Source organism: Pteropus medius, unplaced genomic scaffold (assembly GCF_902729225.1).
Source record: "Pteropus medius unplaced genomic scaffold, Ma_sr-lr_union100, whole genome shotgun sequence".
Lineage (NCBI taxonomy): Eukaryota > Metazoa > Chordata > Mammalia > Chiroptera > Pteropodidae > Pteropus > Pteropus medius.
The window spans coordinates 24,772,356-24,793,796 of NW_024340696.1; the positions used below are offsets into that span (position 1 = coordinate 24,772,356).

Genomic DNA, 21,441 nt, shown 5'->3' on the forward strand with positions numbered 1-21,441 from the left:
GGCAATGCCCAGATAGCACCGCCAAGGTGAGATGGTACCCATTCAAGTTCTAGTGTTCCTCCAAAGCCCAATTCCCATACCAGTTTCTTTAGAATGCTTTCCTAAATGATCCCAACTGGAAAAAGATCTTTTCTCAGTTGCCTGCCTTGGTCTGAGCTTTCACCCAGTATTCTTCACATGCTAATTTACACTGCGGTGTCACCTTCCCTTCCAGATTGTATGCCTCTGAAAGCAGGGACTGAGTCTGGCACAATTTTGCTCCCCTCACATTAAATAACATGGTGTCTTGCTCTCAAATGCCATGTAAACGTGTTTTGTAGAATAAACTCTTTCTGATTCTATCTGGCTCTTGTCATAAGAAATACGAATATTTGTGAAGCACCTAGAATGGTACCTGGCATATAGTAGGTTCTCAGTAAATTATAATACTGTGATTATTATCATAGTTGTGTGACTTTCTGTACAATTATTTGTGTTTAAATAATGCTGCTGGATAGAATGATTTCTAAAATGTTTTCTGGTTCTAAAACTTGATCATGACTTGAATGAACATCCTGAAAAAATTTTTAGGAAGCAACAGAGCAACTGGTAACTTTTCCTCAGTGGGAAGGCTTGTAGGCATTGGAGATTCTTTCATGGCATTTGTGGTAATGTACAATATGTTGTTTTCAATAACGCAGCAATTGTGCATTTATTCTTAGTAACATTTCAGGGATTTTGAGTGTAGAAACAGCGATAATACTTTTATTAAATGTACCTGTATTGTCTAAGAAGTGGATAAGCAGAAATTCTCATACACTTCTGGTGGGTGGACACATCAGTACAGCCAATTTGGAGAATGATTAGAAAACAGGAAAGTAAAAGATGCACATATTAAACGATCCAGCAATTCTGCCCCTACAGAAATTCTAGCACATACACACAAAGAGGCTTGTTCAAGAATATTCATGAGAGCTTTGCTTATCATAACAAAATTTGAAACAAACCAAGTGTCAATGAACAGAAAGGATAAATTAATTGTGGTATGTCTATATACAACCATTAAAATAAATGAGCTACATATACAAATATCAGCATGGATACATCACAAAAACAATGTTTAGTGAAAAAAACAAATGATTCATCATAATAAAGTACGATACCTTCTAAATAAAGTTGAAAACATGTAATATATATTTATAGATATGAACATGTAATGTAAAAGTGTAAGAACATGCATGGGGAACACCAAATTCAGAATAGTTATTAACTTTAGGGGGATGGAGGAAGGAGAGCGGAATTCGGAGAAGGGAATATAAGGAGCTTCAACTGACTATGGAACGTCTTCCTCCACCCCCCAAGAAAGATTTTTAAAAAAGAGGGCAATATATTAAGATTTGACAAAGCTGGCTGCATACATCAGTGCTTATTATTAGTCTATTCTTTTTATATACTAGTAATAATAAGTAAAGAAAATATAAATATTAAGATATACTTGTAAATAGTTGGATTTGAAAAAAAAAATAATTTAAGCTACCAGGGAAATGGCTATCTAAAACCTAAGTTTTGATGCTTGTCTTTGTGTTTACATAAGAAAAATACCTGGATTTGGTTTTTGAGACTAAGTATTAATAATTATAAATGAATAATAATGAAAATAATTAAGAAGATACATTTCGAAAAGTGTTTCTTATTCTTACATCCTGGAAGTATAATGCTATTTTCCTTTAGACAGAGTTGTCTTACCAAATGCCCATTTATATACTTAATTGTGTATGGTCTTTTACTTTCATTTAAATATTTCATGAGCTTATCTAATCATCCCATCTGAACCGAACCAGAACCCTGATCATCCTTTTTAGTTTGGAGTTTTTCCTGTCAAACAGCATGCTGCCTTCCTATTCAATAAATGCTTAATGAGGAGATGAATAAATAATCATAATCTTAATTACCCTTGTCTAAGAAATCTAGGCACTCCTCTGAACACAGCAGAATTATTTACCTATTAAAGAATTGATTTTTCTCTAAGGAGTAGGACAGGATAGTATTCTTTTCCCAATATGCAGGTATCCCAGTTTGCAGAGCATTACAACAAACAAACACACTGACTTGACTGTTTAATCCACAGTTTATAAAAATGCACACTCCAGTTCTTTCTGGAGAAGGCAGGTAACCTCCCAGCACAATGCAAAATGTTTCCCATCATGATGTCTGGCATCCCCAGGTTTCATCAGGACAAACACCTTGTCCTTCATCTATTCTATTTTGATTGACACTGTATTTCTCAAAGGCCAAAGTCAGACTTTAATATTCAGACCTGAATACTCATTGAATTTGATGACAGGGAAAATGAGAGGATATAGGCAAATTTTTTAGCAATGTGGATGAAAGCAATCTTTATTTTTCTCTAATACTGAGTCCAGCTTTGAGGTTCTTGTTCTACCAGATATAAAGCCAAGCCTTTGTAGTATGTTTTGTTCTATTTTTTTTCTTTTCTCTCTCTCTTTTTTTTTTTTTTTTGATGTGAGTTGGCATCTCTCATGAAAAGATAAAGGCATCAATTAATTATACTACCAAACCTCAAGGATAAAAGCTATTATGAACAGGAGTTAGGCACACACATGGTATCAAGTAAAGGCCTGGAAACAGACTGCTGCCAAGGAAAACAGATGTCTGTCTCTTCTAAGCAACCCAAATTATGTGTATATTAGCTATTGCTAATCTCCCGATTGACTTAACAATGATCGTATTGATTAGCTAATTTGGGTTGAGAGCAATCATTGCCATTACCATTGTCACAATAAAATTTAAAAACCGTAACCAGCCGACGGATAACAAACAACAAGGACAATAGAAAGATAGCAAAGGAGACATCCCAAAAGAGAGAAGGATACATCGAATCCAGAAATGACAAAGGGTCAGACGGGCTCTGTTTCTATCTACCCTTTGCTGTAACGGCAAAAGTCCAGATGTGGGCAGAAGAGGAATTCCCCCACATAACAATGAGTAATAACGACTAACTCACAATCATAGGATGCATGAGACAATGATGAATTGTATATTTCAAGCCTATAGAAGACAATCAAAATGGTCACTTTCTTCCTAATGAAATGTACTAGAAAATTCCGCTTGAGGTTTTGCGCACTCTTTTTCCTGTTTTCCTGACATGGTTATAAATAAGAAAAAGTGCAGATGTTCAGATTCTCTTCTCTGTCGCATGACTGTGTTTCATCCTTTTATTAGGTTGTTCTTATTGTTCCTTTTATGTTGTTTTTAAACTACTCTGCACATGCTGTCCTCGGGACCTTTGGTCTTTTCCCCTTTCTTTCTTTTTCTTTCTTTCTTTCTTTTTCTCTTTCTTTCTTTCTTTTTCTCTTTCTTTCTTTCTTTCTTTCTTTCTTTCTTTCTTTCTTTTTTCTTTTCTTTCTTTGTTTTTCTTTCTTTCTTTCTTTCTTTCTTTTCTTTCTTCTCTCTCTCTGCCCCTCCTCTTCCCACTCCACCCCTTTTCTTCTTTTCTGCATTTCTCGTTTCTCGGGATTATTGGGAGAAGAGGGAGAAGAGAGTTAGGCATAGATCATTAACCAGAATACAGAGGAGCAGGATGAAGAAAATAGTTCCCATCTAGAAAAGAGAATGAAATAAGCCCAGTTTACTCTGTCTGTCTCCTCAGAGGCCAGTTCAGTCCTTGCTTACATTCATACTAAGGGGGTATATCTAAGAAAAGGTCAGCTTGAAGGTTAAATACCTTCAGCATGACCAGGTTGGTGCACACAGAAAAAGTTCTGAAGTCAGACTAGAAGTTCAGATTCACTTTTGAGAAGCAGAAGATCCAGTTTAATAAGTAATACCTGATATTAATACAAGATTAGATTCAAACTTTGACTTGCTAAAGAGCTGAGCTCTCTTACTGCCCTTTCCCCAGAACTTGAGGAATGAACTCATAAAGGGGTCCATTGGCTGAGTGAGGGACTGTGAAATCATTTGAACTGTACTGGGTTTTATTTTGCTTTTCTTTCCTTTGTATTGGTTCCTCTGATAAAGCCCTATTAGCCTAACTGTGAGATTCCAGGCTCTTTTCACTTTTTAAACTGAATTGCTTTACTCTTATGAAGGTCTTATGAGATTCACGGTTTCCACTCACAGTCAGGATAAATGACGTCCAAGTTCTTGGGCTTCACTGCCCAGTGGTCCAAAGCTGTGTCCACAAGATACCAAACACCTAGCCAGATTCTGGATGTTGGTCTGCCTGATGCCAAACATCTGGATTGTTGAAATCATCAGGATGTTTGGCATCAAGCAGACGAAGCATCTGGATGACTGCTTGAGTTTTTTCACTTTTTAGCTGAATGTTTGGTGTCATGTAGACACAAGCTGAAACTCTGACTTCATCTTGTAACAGCTCCCAGGCTGCCAGGCTGGCTCCAGATTCCTTTTATTGCAACTGACATTTTTATAAGAAAACTTTGCATTTTGTGTGATGTCTGTTGCTCTTATGCTCAGAAACAGATTCATTACTCAGGAAAAACAGCCCAAACCAACCCCCAAAGACCCCATGCTTGAACAAGGGTTGGGAGAAGCTGGAGAATTTCAGAATCACCACTGTCTCTGTAAGCAAAATCATGACACGACTTTAGTAAGAGTGGGTAACTGGAGAGAGAAGGTCTTCTGAGTGGTAAAAGTGCTAGACTCATTCTTCCAGCCCTCAATTTGGCTCTCTCCCATTTCAGCCAAGAAATATTGTTTCCATGCTGGCAAAGGAGGTGCTTCCTATATCGTTGGATGTAGATTAATGACAAATGGTCAAACATTCCATAAAGCACTCAGTGATTCCACAAATGAAACAGTGGGGATAGTTTAGAAAACACTATTTTCTCTAGAATGTCTGCAAATAACAGGCTCAACTTTATCTAGTTTCACAATCAAAATGAGGGCTTATGTACTTCCCCACTTAGGAACGATTGTGCTCATGATGAAAGTAAATTGTCAACAGCTATTTACTGACCACCTTCTATGTGCCTGGCTGTCATGAACTGCCTGACTTCACATCCTTTCTCATACCTGCTGTTGCCAAGTGTACTCGTTACCTTCTCTGATGAGCTCATGTCTGCCCACTCATCATGAATAGCCCTGCTCTAAGGCACAGAAGGATTCCTGGCCTTAGAAAGCTGTTGGTACGGGTTCAAGCTCTACTCCTTCCTCTATCCCTCTATTTCTGATAGATAAGATCCCTTGCTTGGATCTGGACACCTCAATCTCTGGCCTGTGTGTTTAGTCTCCATTTGAGCTCCTCATCATTTATTTTTTTAGTCTTGGAGACATGATTCTTTATCTCTGGATAAATCTCCCCAACTCTGGATAACGCTTATTAGCTATTGGAATTACAGGATTTGCTGCTTCCTGCCTGCCTTAATAGCAACCAGTTGTTGAAAACTGGATCTAGCACTAAACTGACCTTTTATTATACTACCTTATTAAATCCTCCCATGAGCTTGGTAGGATAAACTGCTATTTCATGGAGTAGAAACGGAGGTTCAGAGCAAATTAACAACTTGTTCTAGTTCACAAGGTAAAAACTAACAGAATCAGCTAAAATTCAAATCTGGGATTGACTCCAAAGCCCAGACACTACTGAATGGTAACCACTATTCGGTACTTCTTCAGTTGGCTTTCTAGACATGACCCACTGCCTGGCTGGCCTGAAGTGCATCTCCACCCTCAGCACTTTGACTTTTCTTTACCTGACTGACTTTACTTGACCATACACTTGACATGAATTCACTCTTTCATTTATTAGGACCACTCTGTAGCAGGAACTGTGTTTTGTGCTAAGAATAAAATGATGAACAAGATAAGATTCAGTTTCTGTCATCATGGGCAGACTGGCTTAGTGCCTAGTGGGAGAGACAGACAAGGAAAAAGACAATCTCAATGCACTGCAGTAAGTGCTGTGACACAGGGAACTATTTATAGTACCTGGTCACTTGGTTCCCGCTCCTGAGACCTTCTGATCTTTCCTGGTATTGGTCCCATCTGGTCCCTTTTTTCTCTCCTCAACTCAGCTGACGTTGGGTACTCTGAGTCCCCTACCAGCAAGCTCACGCCCATACTGAACTAAGGCAGGTGAAAGGATGGAAGGCTGCCATCTGAGGGAACTTAGAATTGAGTTCTGTTCCCCAGATCTGGAACTCAATGATTCAGTCATAACTTTTGGGCTTCTATTGCTTCCTCTGGGCTTGATAACAGCCTGGGAGGTATAGGTTCTGGGGTTCCGGGTGTGAGCTGTCTTGTTGCTGGCATTTTCATCAGAGGTTCATAGAGTCTATGAGGGTTCAGCTGAAAGTCCCAAGTTTTTGGCTAAATTACTTTCCTTAGTATTTTCTAGGTGTTCTCCAGGGGCTACAGTTTTCTTACATCACAGGGCAGGGGTTTGTTTTCTAGGCCTCTGCTACCTGGCGGGGTTCTGAAACCCATAGGCCATATGACTTCTGACTTAGACTGCTGTTCGCAGTCCTCTTCTGCCATGTTTCACCTCCTGGCGGGAACCTTCTCATGCCAAGGATTACCTGAATCACATGCAAATTTGCAGCATGTGAATCTACATTGAGCTTGGGATCACCAAGATGCTCCATCCAGAATCACTTGCTATAGCCTGGTCAATTTTCCCTTGACCTTGTTTAACACCGGTAATTTTCTTGGAAACATTAAGACCTAAAAGGAAATGTAATCTCTCTCAGAACAGTGATCATATGTGTAAGTAAATGCTCAATAAATATTTGTTGAATAAATGAAAACAAACAAAGTTAAAACAAGAACTGGTGCCAGCACTCAAGTAGCACAGATCCTCACACACGCTGGTCACTCAATAACTATTTGCTGATTTTAATCTGTTTGAATTGAATTGAACTACAATATATCTGAGGAGATAAGACTTATAGATATGAAACAATTAAAGAGCAATGAAAGACAGCACTCCTTGGTGTTTCTGTATCATGTCGACTGTCCTGTAGATAAAGGAGATAGCCCTAGGGATCAGAGTTGTCAGCAAAAAAATTATTGAAGGTGAACGACTTGAGATGGACTTTGGGCTTTTAAGGCATTTCATGTTTAGCCAAATGAACTTCTTAAGTAATTTTAGAGCAGATGCATCACCCTCATTTTATATTTATTAAAAAAAAAAATGTTAAAGAGGGTTGAGAGATTGTTTAAAGGGAATTTATAAATAAAAGGATAATTTTGTTCAAAGTTGGCAAATATTGATTACCTACTTTGTGCCTTGCATTATTGCCAATAATTAGGCATATGAAATGGATAAGAAAGACATGGTGTTCCTTTTAGGGTACCACATTAGTGTGTCTGGGCTATAAAAAAGAAATTAAAGAACAATGCAGTAAATTCTAAAAATGAACTATGTATTAACTGCTATAGGAACCCAGTGAACGAATGCTCTAACCTGCCCTTCTGGCCTTGGGAGGGGTGGGATGACATCTGTAAGGAAATATTGTGGGCTCTAATCTTGAAAGATGACTTTCAGTTCATTGTGCTGGGGAATGAAAGTATCAGAGAAGAAACAGTGGGAGCAATAATTTGCGCTGGGAAAGAATATGGTAATGGTGTTTCGACATATATTGATGTTGGACAGGAAGGTTCAGAACAGGCTGTGAAATGCCTCCAGTACATTGCCAAGGGAGCGAGAGAGGGGCTTCTGGACTTTGTGCTGACTTATACTTCTAGATTATGGATTCTGGAGGCCTTTTCTCGCCACATCTCTTCTCTCTGCCTTAGCATCCAGACTTGTATCGTGTCTGCTCTGTTCTTACTGTCTCAACTCATTCACGTGCAGGCGCCAGCTGTAGCAAAGTTCAAAAGCAGGACTGTGGTCCTTGTCAGCTCTCCACAGGGATGCCTGTGGCTCAGGCCATCTCCAAGAATCCTTCCTTGTAGTTGGATTCTGCCTTTGTTTTCATGGGGGAAATCTAAACAGAAGATGCCAATGATCTTCTCTCAGAGTCAGAATAACTGGTTTTGCACATTCCTAATGATGTCCAGAAAAGATCAAAGCACTTTACTGCATGGAAGGGACAGAGCAGAATATGGTTCTTCTACCACGGTGTTTATTCTGGCCCCTGACTCCTCAAGCATTTATTTTCAAAGATGGAAAAGGATCAAAGCATGTCAGATATACCTCATTTTCTATAGAGTTGCAAATGTGATGCTTTTCTCCAAAATATCTGGCAATTCTCCTTTCTATTTTGGCTAGGCAATGGTTTTTTTAAATTTTTTCTTTTAGAATTCAAAGTGGTCCAACAGAAAGCATCTCCAAATTCACTAAACCGTGGAGAGTATCATCCTATCTTCTGGCCCCATGACAATGTACTCCAAAGATCCCAGGTGCTTGTTTCTATTCTGAGAGTGGGCTCCAGTTTGGAGATTCGCATGGTCCATTAAATCATCTCTGTGTCCTGCTAAGCCTTCTTGCTATGAGCCTAGAGCACTCCACACGAGCATGAAGATGATGAAATATCCTGCTAGGAAAAATAGAGCCTAGACTAAGCTCAACACATCAGGTTTTCACCATTCCACAGCACTTTAAAGGAAATGGTACATGTTAGGGAACAAGTTGGGATTCCTCCTTAACTCTCCGCAGGCCAGGCTGTGTCATGCAGTTCATTTAGCTTGGCCCAGTATTGAGTTTAAAAAAGACGCTCTCCTCTTGCAGATTTTTATTCGAAAGAAAAAAAACTCTTTTCCTTTTATATTAACTTTATTGATTTTTTCACCTTTCCTAAAATATTTATTTTTACTTCACATCTTCCAACTTTTAGATGGCACAACCAGATTTCTAGTCTCACTTGATTACTTACCGAATGCTTCTCAAACCTCAGTGCATATGAACTTTGGGGATTTTGTTAAAGAACAACTGATTCATGAGATTACGGTGGACCTGAGATTCTGCAGTTTTACTAAATCCTCGGGTGATGACAATGCTGCAGTTCCCAGGATTGCATTAGGGGTAGCACAACTATTGAATATTTAGCTCCTATGGGCCAGGTGTTAGGAGCAGTGATAAGCACACAGCAGGGAGAGGACAGAGGTGTGCTTTACATTCTTGTAGCTAGTGTACAATCCCAACTGGTTAATTAGTAAAACTCGTTTTGTTCTTGATTGAGAATCGTAAGTAACCTAAAGTTGGACTCTTTCATTTAATTTTTTTTCTATAGATTATTGATTTATTTATAAGCAAAGTCTTCTAACTTTCAGAAAACAAAACAAAACAAAACAAACATTAACTGTAATTTCCCAAGCCTTATTCCCCCTTTGGAGTAAGTGAAACACATAGCGACTTATTCCTAAAGGTGAGTGCTTTCCGATCTTTTTCAACTCATGACATAATAGGAAAATATAAAGTTGGTGTGTCATTCAAGCTGCTTGCCTCTAGAGTGGCTGCTGGCTACTGGAAAGCAACTGGCTTAGGAGCTGCCCAGTAGAGAACCTGAGTATGACAGTAACTCGTTACTCAGCCCCTGACTGGCAAGCTCCACTTTTTGCTATAGCTCCTCAGTTTCAGAAATTCATCTGTAAAAATATAAATGCCATGGGAAGAGTAACACCAAAGTCACTAGCAGCTAAGAGTCTAGTGTGGAGTCATTGAGAGCTAATCCAAGCAAAGAAAGAATCTGGGTATGACCTAGAATGTGGCAAGGAAAAAGAGGAGAAGCAGAGCACAGAGAAAGAGTAAGGGGATGGTGGAAAGTAACTGAAGGTGGATGCACCTTCTTCAAGTTTTGCCAAAGGTCTGCTTGTTTCAGCATTGATCACACTTGTCCCAAATATCTCCCCTTCTCCCAGCATATATTGTGAATCTACATGAAAACCAAGTAATAAAAAGTAAAGTGGTAAGAAACGTGGGCAGGTGTCTTTCTTTGCATAGAATATTTTTTTCTCATGCATCGAAAGGCAATAACTTTAAAAAAAAGTTCTGTGAAGTGTTTCTATGATAAAGAATTAGCACCCAAGCCTATGTAAAAGAATAATCCCTTCCTACAACGTTTTATTCCTCATAGACACGAGTCAGCAAATATTTTTTTATAAAAGGCCAGATAGTAAATATTTTAAGCTCTGTGGTCCATACACTATGTAGTCAATTTCTTTAGTATCTACAGATAGTGCTTACGCTATCTGTAGATACTAAATGGTTATGGATGTGGTCCAATAAAACCTTATTTACAAAATCAGGTGGTAGGCTCAATTTAGTCCACGGGCTGTAGTCTTAGACCCCTGTTATGGACAAAACCCTGTATGTCAATCAACCAAAAATAAATGTTGAATGTGGAAAAGAACAGAGCAAATCTACTTGCAAGACAAAGTAGACAATCACAGAGGTGTGAGAACAGATCCCTCTCAAGCACCAGAAGCCGAACACAAATACCACCCAGGGCTTCTGGAAAGTGATAGTACCCCTGTCGAAATGCCCAGGAGTAGGCAATAAGTGGGAAAATTGAGACTTAGTTCAAGCAAAGGTTCTATGAAATAATCCTTCTATGTCAACTTGATAATAGATTTGAAACTCTGCTACTTTGCATAAGTTTTTGTGTTTCTTCAGAAGTTTCTCACCAGCCCTTTGCCAGAGCAGTTGTCATATATGAGATGACACAGAGAAGCAGTCGTCTGCAGACTTACTGCAGAGTTGGTATAGGTTGTATTTTCATGTTTTATTAAAATTCTTTTTTGACCACATACCAATTTCTCTCTGTCTTTGACCCTATGAGACTATGCTAATTTGGATGTCTGTGGTTTACGAAGTGGGGCCATCTAGCAGTTCAAATTGTACTCTCTAAGTTTCTCAAAAGAGGCCAGATATAGACTCCAAACACTGTGATCTCAAAATACAACAGAGAGAAAAGCAAACTTTTTAGGACCGTAAAATATACATGCACATTTATTGTACATGTTATTCAAATATGTACATATTTAGAAGTTGAATTTTTCTTCCTGTGTGGCCCTACCTACATTAACTATTAAACTGTATTTTAAATGTAAATTAAAGGTATCTAAACATAAGCACTTTTATGTTAATTGCACAAGTAACAATTTACTTCACTCAATTATGTTTCTGTTTTTGTTTTGTTTTTACAGGAAGTGAAATCCCTGCCACCAGATAGAACAGTAGGTAAGACTGGGATTTCTTGTTTGTAATAAGTGTGTTGTGCACATTATGCCTTTTAACATTTATCCTAAATCAACCCTTTAATCTAGGAGTCTTTGATCCTTGTTCCTTTCTAGAGTCTTCAATACCAGAACTTCCCCCGAGTTATTCTTGTGTAAATCGATATCATGGATGTTAGGAGGCCATAAATGAACAATGCCACATCGAGTATTTATAACAACAGGGATTATTAACTTAATTACCTTTTATCCTTTTGAAATATCTGAAGAAGAATTATGACCTCTGGGACACCAGCAGCAGTCACCTAATCTATTTCTTAAGTCATAGCAGCAATGTCTCCAGCAGGCAACCGTGCGTGGTCTGGCTTATTGCAATAACTATCAGTATATTTAGCAGTGTGTTCTGTCATGGAATTCTAAAAGCAGAGAGCTGATTTCAGGAGCTTTGAGTTCCTTAAAAAATAAAATTTCAAAATTAAATCTGGGGACCAATGTAGAAGTGTTAAGTTTTTATTTTGTCAAGTGAGGAAAATTAACAAAAATCTTCCATCTATCCCATCCATCACATCAGAAAAAGGGCACCTGAACACCAAAATATTAAGTAGGAAACAATCCCAAACTGAAGAACAGATCTTTATGAAAAACTCACTACATTGTTTTTATTTCATTTTTTTTCCATTTTAATGTAGATTGAGAGGCAAATGCATAAATGATAAAGAAGACAGAGGGAATTAGGAAATCTTAAATCTTAAATAGAATTAGAAGAGTTATTTTCTGTGTTTAGATTAAATAATTTGGAACTATTCCTTTACAGTAAGTGGAATTAAAAGAGTAAGGGATTTAAGAGTTAAAAATGTCTTCCTCTTAAGCACTGTAATTCTATGGAACATGTTCATTCAATAGTACATCATCCCTGGAGTTACAATGTGGGGAAATTTATATCAAAATTTTCTAAACTTTTCAGGTGGTCAGATGAAAGCCATTATTCAAGAGAGCTATTAATATGTTGATTTTAATTGGTGGTGATAATAATAACCATATACAAATATTAAAGAATAGCATTCCTTCTATATAAAGCAATATTTCCTGTTAAGTCTATTTTAAAAACATTTTGGATGGAAAATTACCATATCCCACACAACAAAAATTTGCAGAAGATGTTTTCAGCTCTTTTCCTATCCAATTCTCATTTCCTGTCCATTGGTCTCAGGGGTATAAGCCAAGCAAAATTTCAAAAGCTCTTGGAAAAAAAAAAGCGTGCTCTGTCTCTCTGTCTCTGTCTGTCTCTGTCTCTCTCTCTTTCTATTTGGGAGGTAGAAGGACAATAAAATTGAAATATATGAAAACTGTCCCTTTTTTTTCCCCTGCAATTTGCCTATCTCTTCCACAGGCTCAGACACACACATGCTCCAGCTTTGTGAATTTCCCTGATTGATAATGTGCTGCGATGAGGGAATCCAGCGGAAGTCTTCCCTGAAGGAACATAAATGGCTTGGGGGACACCAAAGCTATCTTATCATCAGGGTTATCAATAAAGCTGCTATAAATATCAACACTTAATCCATTACATAGTAAGAATCATGGCGGATACATGGGGCTTGGACTGGGTATGATCCAGGGGTTCAACACCATCTGGGGTTGGAGGGTTAGGCTGAGATAACGCCACACAGTGGAGTTGGAGAGTAGAAATGGGTGGGAGCAGCCTGAGTTATGAGTCAGTGTACATTCAGACACAACAGTGAACATTGCTGTATGGACGGGCTTATGCAAAGAGAGAAGGGACCATTAAAAAGTGAAATCCTTGCATCATGAGATTCTACAGCAATACAGGAAATCAACATTAGGATCTTGTGGTTTCCTGCAGATGAGGAATCTAAGAGAACATAAAAATAAGCACATGTTTTAACTATCAGTGGAGATGTTACCCAAAGATTTCTCACTCTATAAGTGTCAGAGACAAACATATGTGAGATAAAACAGCAGGACAGAGACTAGTAATTCTAGAAGATAGAAATAGGCTGTGTGTAAAATATTCGCTGGAAACATGGATGGTAACCTGTCAGGAGGACCACCGAGAAATGATTCTGTTTAGGGCACTGTGAGAAAGGCTCTATAAAGTTAGTAAATCTGTGCTTCTGAAAGAGGACAAGGTAGATTAAAAAGGAAATCAGTTATCAGTAGCTGTCTGCTGTTATTCCTACTGGTGAATTTACTGCCTTTGTTATGCATTCCAGATGATTAATATCAATAGATTATCCTCTGGTTATTAGAAAGAATAAAGAATAAATACTGCAAAAGGATAAACAACATACAGACAGATATTTTGAAATGACCCAGATTTGGAAAGTCCTAATACATTGCCAAACTTGCAACATTTTCCTCGCCACAGAGTGACTCCTCTGAGAACAAAGTAATTGCTGACTTCAAAGATCTCTGAGGAAGTTCAGTGGATGGAAAGAATTTGGCTAGCAACTAGATGAATCAAATCTAGAGTTTTTCTACCACTGGTGCATGTGCATGTGTATATATGAATGTAAAGCACATGAGTATTTCTACAAAATTTAACTCATTACCTGAAATATTTCTCAAAGTAAAAAATTCACTAGAGAGTGGTAATGCTACCTCTGGCTTGTTCCATACCTGGGCTTCTACTCCTAGACAATGTTTATTACAGACACCAGTTGTTCCCAAACCTAGCTGGGCCTCAGAATCATATGGAGAGCTTTCAAAGTATATATTCTTGAGTAGTACCACAGTCCTACTCAATTAGGGTCTCTAGGGGGTGGAGCTGGCATATATGTAAATATATATATATTTATACAAGTGATGCTGATACAAATTTGGGTGAATTCTTATATTTAATTCAGGTTGGTAGTGAATTTTGTGAACCACTCATCGAAACAGCTCAGCTGACACTAGGTTAAGTGCTGTTATTTGTTCTTACTGAAGTTATTCCTTTAATAACAACAGATCTGGCTGGATCCCACAAGGGCTTAAGCTTTAATGGATTGACCTCTCCACACTGGCACAAGAGACCTTGCTTTGCATTACTGCCTTTCAAAGAACATGCTCCATCATGAAATTCTACAAGAACCTGTCAACCTGGCTTTGAACTTGCCTGGCTGATGGGACTTAAATCCCCCAAATGGATCTAGGGAACATGCCTTCAGCAAGATGCCAACGTGGATTCCAAACAAGCAATTCAAACCTAGAAATTCACCCAAATGCCACACGAAATGTTATAAATAAGCTCTTGATTCCATCGAAACTTCTGCTTTTAGTCTTCTATGTTTACACAGTCTCTTGGTTTTAAAACTTTCCCACTATAAAAGCTTATCATTCTATTCAAGGTCTCCATTGGACAGGACTGCACGCAAGAGACAAGGGCACCAGGCTTCCAGCTGAAAGTCCTGAGACCATGGCCACTTGAATTTTTTAAGCCACTAAGTCACTGGAAGACAGCCCACTTCAATTACTAATTTTTTTTTCTTGAAAATTATTTTGGTGAATCGATTTTCACCAGCATCTGATCTGTTGTGTTTGTGAGTCTGGCAAAATAGAGCAAGGCATTTTTGAGACCTCAGCATTCATTCCTTTCCTGAGGAGACAGGGAAATGTACACTTGTTCTCAGCCCCTGGGAAATGGCCTCCTCGTGAGTCAAAAATGCTGTGCTCTCGGCCAGGTTAGCTTCAGAGACACCGCCTTTCTGCTTCCTAGTCCAATCTTCTCTTTCTTTTCGGGTTTAAGTATTATGGAAGTTGGGAAGAATGAATACATTATTCCATTATTCACTGACCAATTTGCCTCAACATTTATTTCTCATTGCTCTGTGACAAGCACTTTGAGGGATACGAGGAGAGAATAAATTATATATAATTTCTAATGCAAAGTAGAAAGTGATTGAAGCATGAAGGAAGAACACAAAAATTGCCATGTGAGCTTTGTGGTTAGAGCTTATATACTAAGGAAGAGAAGATTGTGGTAGGAGGTTCCCTCTCTTTCCCTTCCTATTTCCAATCTGTAACCCTACAGTATGTGCTTAACTTAACTCCCGAAATGCCTTTGAGGTGTTGTGTCTCAGGATTCTCTGTTAAAATGTCAGCATTCATGGAGCTGAAGAGGACTGAGGCTAGCTTTTCAGTAGAACACCTTAGATCACCTGGGGAGCTTGCTGAACATGAAGATTCCTGCTTGTACCACAGAGATTCAGATTCACAGTACTGAGCTGAGTCCCTCATGTCGTCTCCAGGTACATGTGCAAATTTCTCCCAGGACTTAAGCCAGTATCTTTCCATTGAGATAATTAACTCTTTAAGAGTCAGAACCCTGACTTAAACTTATTTTACATTTCCCAAAACCCTAATTCACAAGAGAGTAGGAAGGAATATAAGAGTTGAGCACCTAATAGCACCCACTTTATGGCATTTAATTCTCGCTGCCACCAATTTCACAGATGAGAAGACACGTGGAGGAAAAGATCAAGTGATTGACCTGAGTTCAAAGGTGGTAAGTGGGAGAACCTGGCTCCGGACTCAGATCTCCTGACTTCAAGCCCAGTGCTGTCCTCGTGTTAACTCACAGTGCACATAGTAGTTATCCTATGCTGTTGAATGGAATTGAATCAGTGACAAAGTAGTGCTTTCAGAGCGCTAGTGAAGTTCTCAGCCCTGATAGAAGATTCATCTACTTCTCTTTGCAATTCTATTAGTTTTTCCATGAGTGCCAGTGAAGAAAGCTGTAATTCTGGCTCCTTTTCCTAGGGCAGGTGTCCAGAGCTCAGCATTAAGCTGCACAGGTGACACATGCAGCTAGATGAAGCCTGTGGCAAATGGTGGGGTGTTCGAGCCCCACCTGGCCCTGCCACCACATCTTTTCCCTTCTCAATTTTGTAATTCTAACAATGGCTGAGTAGAAGTGCAATGGGCTATTGGCAAAAGATCTTTTTCTGGCCCTACCCTTTGAGACAGAGAAAGGGAAAAGCCACCTTCTGAGGTTCTACTGCTTTTTTTTTCCCCTCAAAGTCACCTTTACTTGTAATGTTTTCATGAGCAGAGCTCACATCCTGCCTGAAAAAGTTACACCATCCAGAAAAGGAACAATGACTAATACAGGTCGCTGAGAATTTGCACCTGTAGTCATGGTAGAATTTTTTGCAGTACGTACCTATAACATAGTTTTCTTTAGAGATATTAAAAATCACGTTTATCTTTCATTTGATGTAACTTTTAAAGGACATTTTTATAACAGTCTACAAATCAACTGCAGTAGAAAGAATATGAATTGAATATTAGACAGCTAACATTGACTAATGTCTACAAGGAAAGTTGTGGTTTCAGGTATTCGGATGAGAAGTCTCCTATCAATTTAAATTCTTCTTCTCATAAGATATTTTCTGTATTCTGAGATAAAAACTGTTTATAAGCTTTATTTCCCCATCATGGTTCAAAGCCTTTATGTTGATTATTTAGACCTTTTGGCTTTCTTCTTCAGTGCTGTGATTCACTGGTTTCCTGTCTTTTCACTATACAGGGTCTGGTTTTCCCATTGACAGTCTGCCATATAGTCTCAGCAATAAGAATTAGCCTGAAGTAATCTGGGGCTCAGACAGTGGCTCCCTGACTTGTTTGGGTCTACAGGGAGATGGCCACGACCAAACAAAACAACAGGGAAAAGAAAAAGCTACCAGGTCCTCCTGTGTTTGGACAGCCCAGATGTTATTTACAGCTTTGTTTACGAAGTATTTTCTTGACCCTGCTGGCTAGGATCCACACACTTTGTCATTTTAAAGTACACATGTCCTGTCACATGGTGACGATGTGTCCTGAACAAGTAAACAGGCTGGGAGACTATTATAAGGGTAGAAAAATCTAACAACACTGGGCGCCTCCACTCCACTTCCAAAAAAGACGAAGGAAAGCAGAGGAAGAGAACTGAAGACTGTTTCATTTTTAGATTTTCAAATAACCATAACCAACACAGCCATACTGAAATTCCTAGATGTTTAAGGTACTATGAATAAAGCCATTGGATAGTTCACAAGCCCAGCTCTCAAGGCCCGCAAGCTCCCAGCCTAGTAAGAGGCAGATATTAATAAGCACAGCAAACCACATACAACCCAACGAATGCAACAGCCAGAAGCTAATTTGGAAGGGCACAACATTTCTTCCAGAGTTACATGGCGTGCAGACTGAGAATGTAGGGAATATCACATCCCCAAATTAAGAGAAGGATTAACTAGATAAGTCTGTCCCTACAATGGAGGGCTTTGCTGCCCTGTTCACTTCCATCACTATCAGGCTGATCCAGTCTCTCACTGTTCCAATCAGTCCCTGACCTCTCCATCATGCTGTTGTCAACAGAATATTCTGCACATCTTGTTCAGAAGTTATGCTCTGAACATTCTCATTCTATCAGAAAATTGAATATTCCCTGAGGATGGTGAAGCCCACAGGTCACTCTTAAGGGCAGGCTGCTATGTTCTCATGCCCCAGGACCCCCAGCAAATGGAGGTGGGTAGATATCTTCCTTGCTCTTCCCTTAAAATCTCCAGTTCTTTTCGTGCTCAGATGTCATAAGAAACCAGCTGATATCCATCTCTATTGAGGTAATTATCTGAGAATCGAGGTAATTAATTGGTTAGTCTTTCTCAGTCACTAAGGATAGTGGCACTTGATTTACTGCCTTTCTGTCTGGCACCATTCTTGGAGATATTGCCACCCCCATAGGTGATTTAGCTAACATGGTCTCCTGATGGTTCCTTGATATCTTATGTTCTTTTCCTTCACAACACTTCTGCCAAACCCTCCATTGGTTATGCCCTAGAATTTGACATTATCAATTAATGCACTGCCTCCAAAACTTCAAGCTCTGTTCTCCACCTCCTGCTTTTCCAACCCACTTATTGTAGTACCCTTACTCCATTTTTCTGACCACACAGGGCCCACCAATCCATCTACCTAACCATTTTTCAGTGCCTCATATCCACCCCACTGCTTCTTGCAATGTCTCTTTTTCCTACTAGACCCTTTGGTTCATTGTGATAATCACTTCTTTGCATATGCCCTCAACCCCTGCAGTGAGTTGAATGGTGTCTCCCTCAAATTCATGCCCACAGAGAGCCTTAGAATATGAATATGACCTTATTTGGAAATAGGTCTTTGCAGATGTAATTAGTTAAGATGAGGGCATACTAGATTAGGGTGGGCCCTAAATCCAAAGACTGGTGCTCTTATAAAAAAAGGGAGAAGGACACACAGAGGCATAGACACAGGGAAGAACGTCAGATGAAGATGGAGGTAGAGAATGGAGTTATACTGCCACGGCCAAGGAACAGCAGGATTGCTGGAAGCCACCAGAAAGAAGCTGGGAGAAGAGCCTGGGACAGTATCTTCAAAGCCTCTAGAACAGCAGTCCCCAACTTTTTTGGCACCAGGGACCGGTGCTCCTATGAGAATCTAATGCCTGATGATCTTAGGTGGAGCGAGGCGGTGATGCTAACTCTGGGAAATGGCTGCAAATACAGATGGAGCTCTGCTTACTTGCCCATCAGTCACCTCCTGCTGTATGGCCCCCATTCCTGACAGGTCACAGACCTGTAAGGTCCTCTTCCTGGGATTGGGGACCCCTGTTCTAAAAGAAACCAGTCCTGCTGACACCTTGATTTCAGACCTCTGGCCTCCTGAATCATGAGAGAATAAATTTTTATTGTTTTAAGCTACCTAGTTTGTGGTAATATTTTTACAGCTGCCCTCAGAAACTAATAGGACCCTTTCTCTATCCCAGTTATATACATACAGTAACAATTCCAACACTAACTAAACCCAGTTCTCCATTTTCTCTGTGCCTGCACCTAACTGGCAGACTCTGGGTGAAAGAAAACTCACAACTGGTCTCACTTTACAATTTTGACCACAGATCTTACAATCCCATAACATTTCCTGGTTATTCAACTGCATTTCATAGTGTATTCCTTCTATTGTCTGGCGCAAGTATTTCATACATTCTTTTCTCTTCCAAGCTGGTGACTCTAAGAAAACAGAAGTGATGGGAAGAGAAATAATTATACTTTCTTCCATCAAATCTACTAACTAACCTGTGTATGTATACATATTTTTCTACTTTTCTTCCTGTTTCATTCATTTAATATATAACAAGTACTTATTAAATAGGTACTATATTCCAGGCAAAGTTATAAATTCTAGGGACAAAAAACAAAGTCTCTTTCCTTTTGGCGATTACATTCTTGGGTAAAAGACAAATAATAAATCAATAAACACATATTCAATATAATATTAGACATGAAACGCGTTACGAAGGAAAGCAAAGTAGATTGAAAGCATAGCTCTGATCAGGAGTTAGGCTACAGTTTTAGGGAGGGTGTTCAGGAAAGCTATTTCTGATTAAGTCTGAAAAGAGATATGAATTAACCAAGGGGGGATGAACTGTCTGTGCTTCTTTCTAAGGCTAATACCTTGTGTTCTAGGTCCCATCCTACCAGTCCTATTTGGAAACTATTTTCCTACAATTTTGACCTGCATATCCCTTGCATTATTAATATCTCCTTCTTTGCTGGGCCATTCCCAGTGGTATACAAACATGGTGTAATATCTGCCATCTTATTAAAAAAATGCTCCTGTAATCCACATCCATATTACTTTTCTTTCCTTTATTCTAAAACACCCTCCAGAAGTTTCAATATTAACTCTCGCCTCAAAACACTTCATCCATATTTTCATTCCTACCAGAGACTCCCATCTTGTCAAGTGCAACGGTCAATTTTTAACCTTTATCTTATTTGACTTCTTAGCAGTGTTTGAAGCAGTTGATTGGAAACCCTCTTTTAAAAATCCTTTTCTTCATTCAGTTCTCAGATACCCCAATCTCCGTATCTTCCTGTACCTTCACCGAACTCTCATTTTCAGTTTCTAAGTGTCTAAATGTTGGAACATCCCAGGGTTTAATCCTCAGAGCTTTTTGCTTCTGTATCTACACTTACGCATTAGACAACCTCGTCCAGTCTCACTGCTTTAAAAACCATCCACATGCTCCTGACCAAGATTTTATCTGCTGGTCCTCAGAGTTTCACTCTCGTAAGTATCCAATTTCCTATTCATCATTTCTACTAATAGATATACCAAATTTAATGTGTACAAAACCAAACTTGATTTCTTCACCTAATAAGTTCAGTGCTTTCCCACTCTTCCCCATCTCATTTACCCCTAGTTGCTCAGCCCCAAATGTTAAATATTCATTCTCCTGTACATCTTTGTCTTTCTATATTCGAATCTAGCACCAAATCCTGTGAACATTACTTTCAAATCATATCCTCTTTTTAGCACCTCTACAATCGCTGTTCTCACCCAAATCTCCATCTTCTCTCTCTAGGTTGGTAATAAACTTCCTAAGTGGTTTCCATTAGCCTACCCAGCTTGCTCTACTTCAATTGTTTATCCCCCATATATTATCTAGACTGGTTTTATTAAAACGTGAATTAGACGATGCCACCCCCTGCACAAAATGCTCCAGTGACTTTCCATTATATTTAGAATAAAACCCCAAATCCATATTATGATGCAAGAGGCCCTATGTGATCTGGCCCCTACAGATCTCTCCAATCTCAACTTTCACCACTCTGCTCTAGCCATCCTCAGCTTCCTGATGGTTTCTGCCAGGATAAATGTGTTTCTAACGCAAGGTCTTGCACTTGTACTTCTCTGCTTGGGAGGCTTATCTCCTTGGTTATCTACATAGCTTATTCTCTCATTTTATCTAGGACTTTGTTCAAATTATTTCCTCTTCCAAGAGGGCTTATCTAACCAAATTATTTAAAATAGCACTGCATCTATATCCTGTCTAATTATTTTCTGTCTCCTGACCTGCTTTATTTTTCTTTGTGGTATTTATTCATATCTGATATATCTATTTACTTGCTAGTTTATTATCTCTCTTACTAAAATATAAATATCGAAGGGTAGGGAGTTTGTCTTATATACTATTTTAACTCTAGAATCTAGAACATGGTAGTAATTGGACAAATATTGGTCAAGCAGATGGTATTCTAATCTAGATTTGTCTGATTCCAAAGTCCCAGGATATAAAATCTCAACCATATAAATGTTTATTCTTATTTATGATAGAAAAAGGACTGGCAACATTTCCAGCAGTATGCTGGAGTAGATACCCTAGATGACACTCCTGATTAAAACAAATTCTTGGATAGAATAAAAATGCTTCAATGAACTGGCACAAAAATAAGGAATTCACCAAGCACATAAAGGAAACCAGGAACCCTGACAGAT

At 38.9% G+C, this 21,441-nt stretch overlaps 1 long non-coding RNA gene across 1 annotated transcript in view; it reads left to right on the plus strand.

The window, feature by feature from the left end:
- The window catches only part of LOC120604457 (uncharacterized), a 29,247-nt gene extending 13,615 nt beyond the window's left edge, over positions 1-15,632 (plus strand). Inside the window, exons 3-4 of the long non-coding RNA XR_005653349.1 lie at positions 11,113-11,146; positions 15,597-15,632. This is a non-coding gene — a long non-coding RNA (uncharacterized LOC120604457). The remainder of the gene's footprint in view (positions 1-11,112; positions 11,147-15,596) is intronic.
- The last annotated feature ends 5,809 nt before the right edge of the window (positions 15,633-21,441 follow it).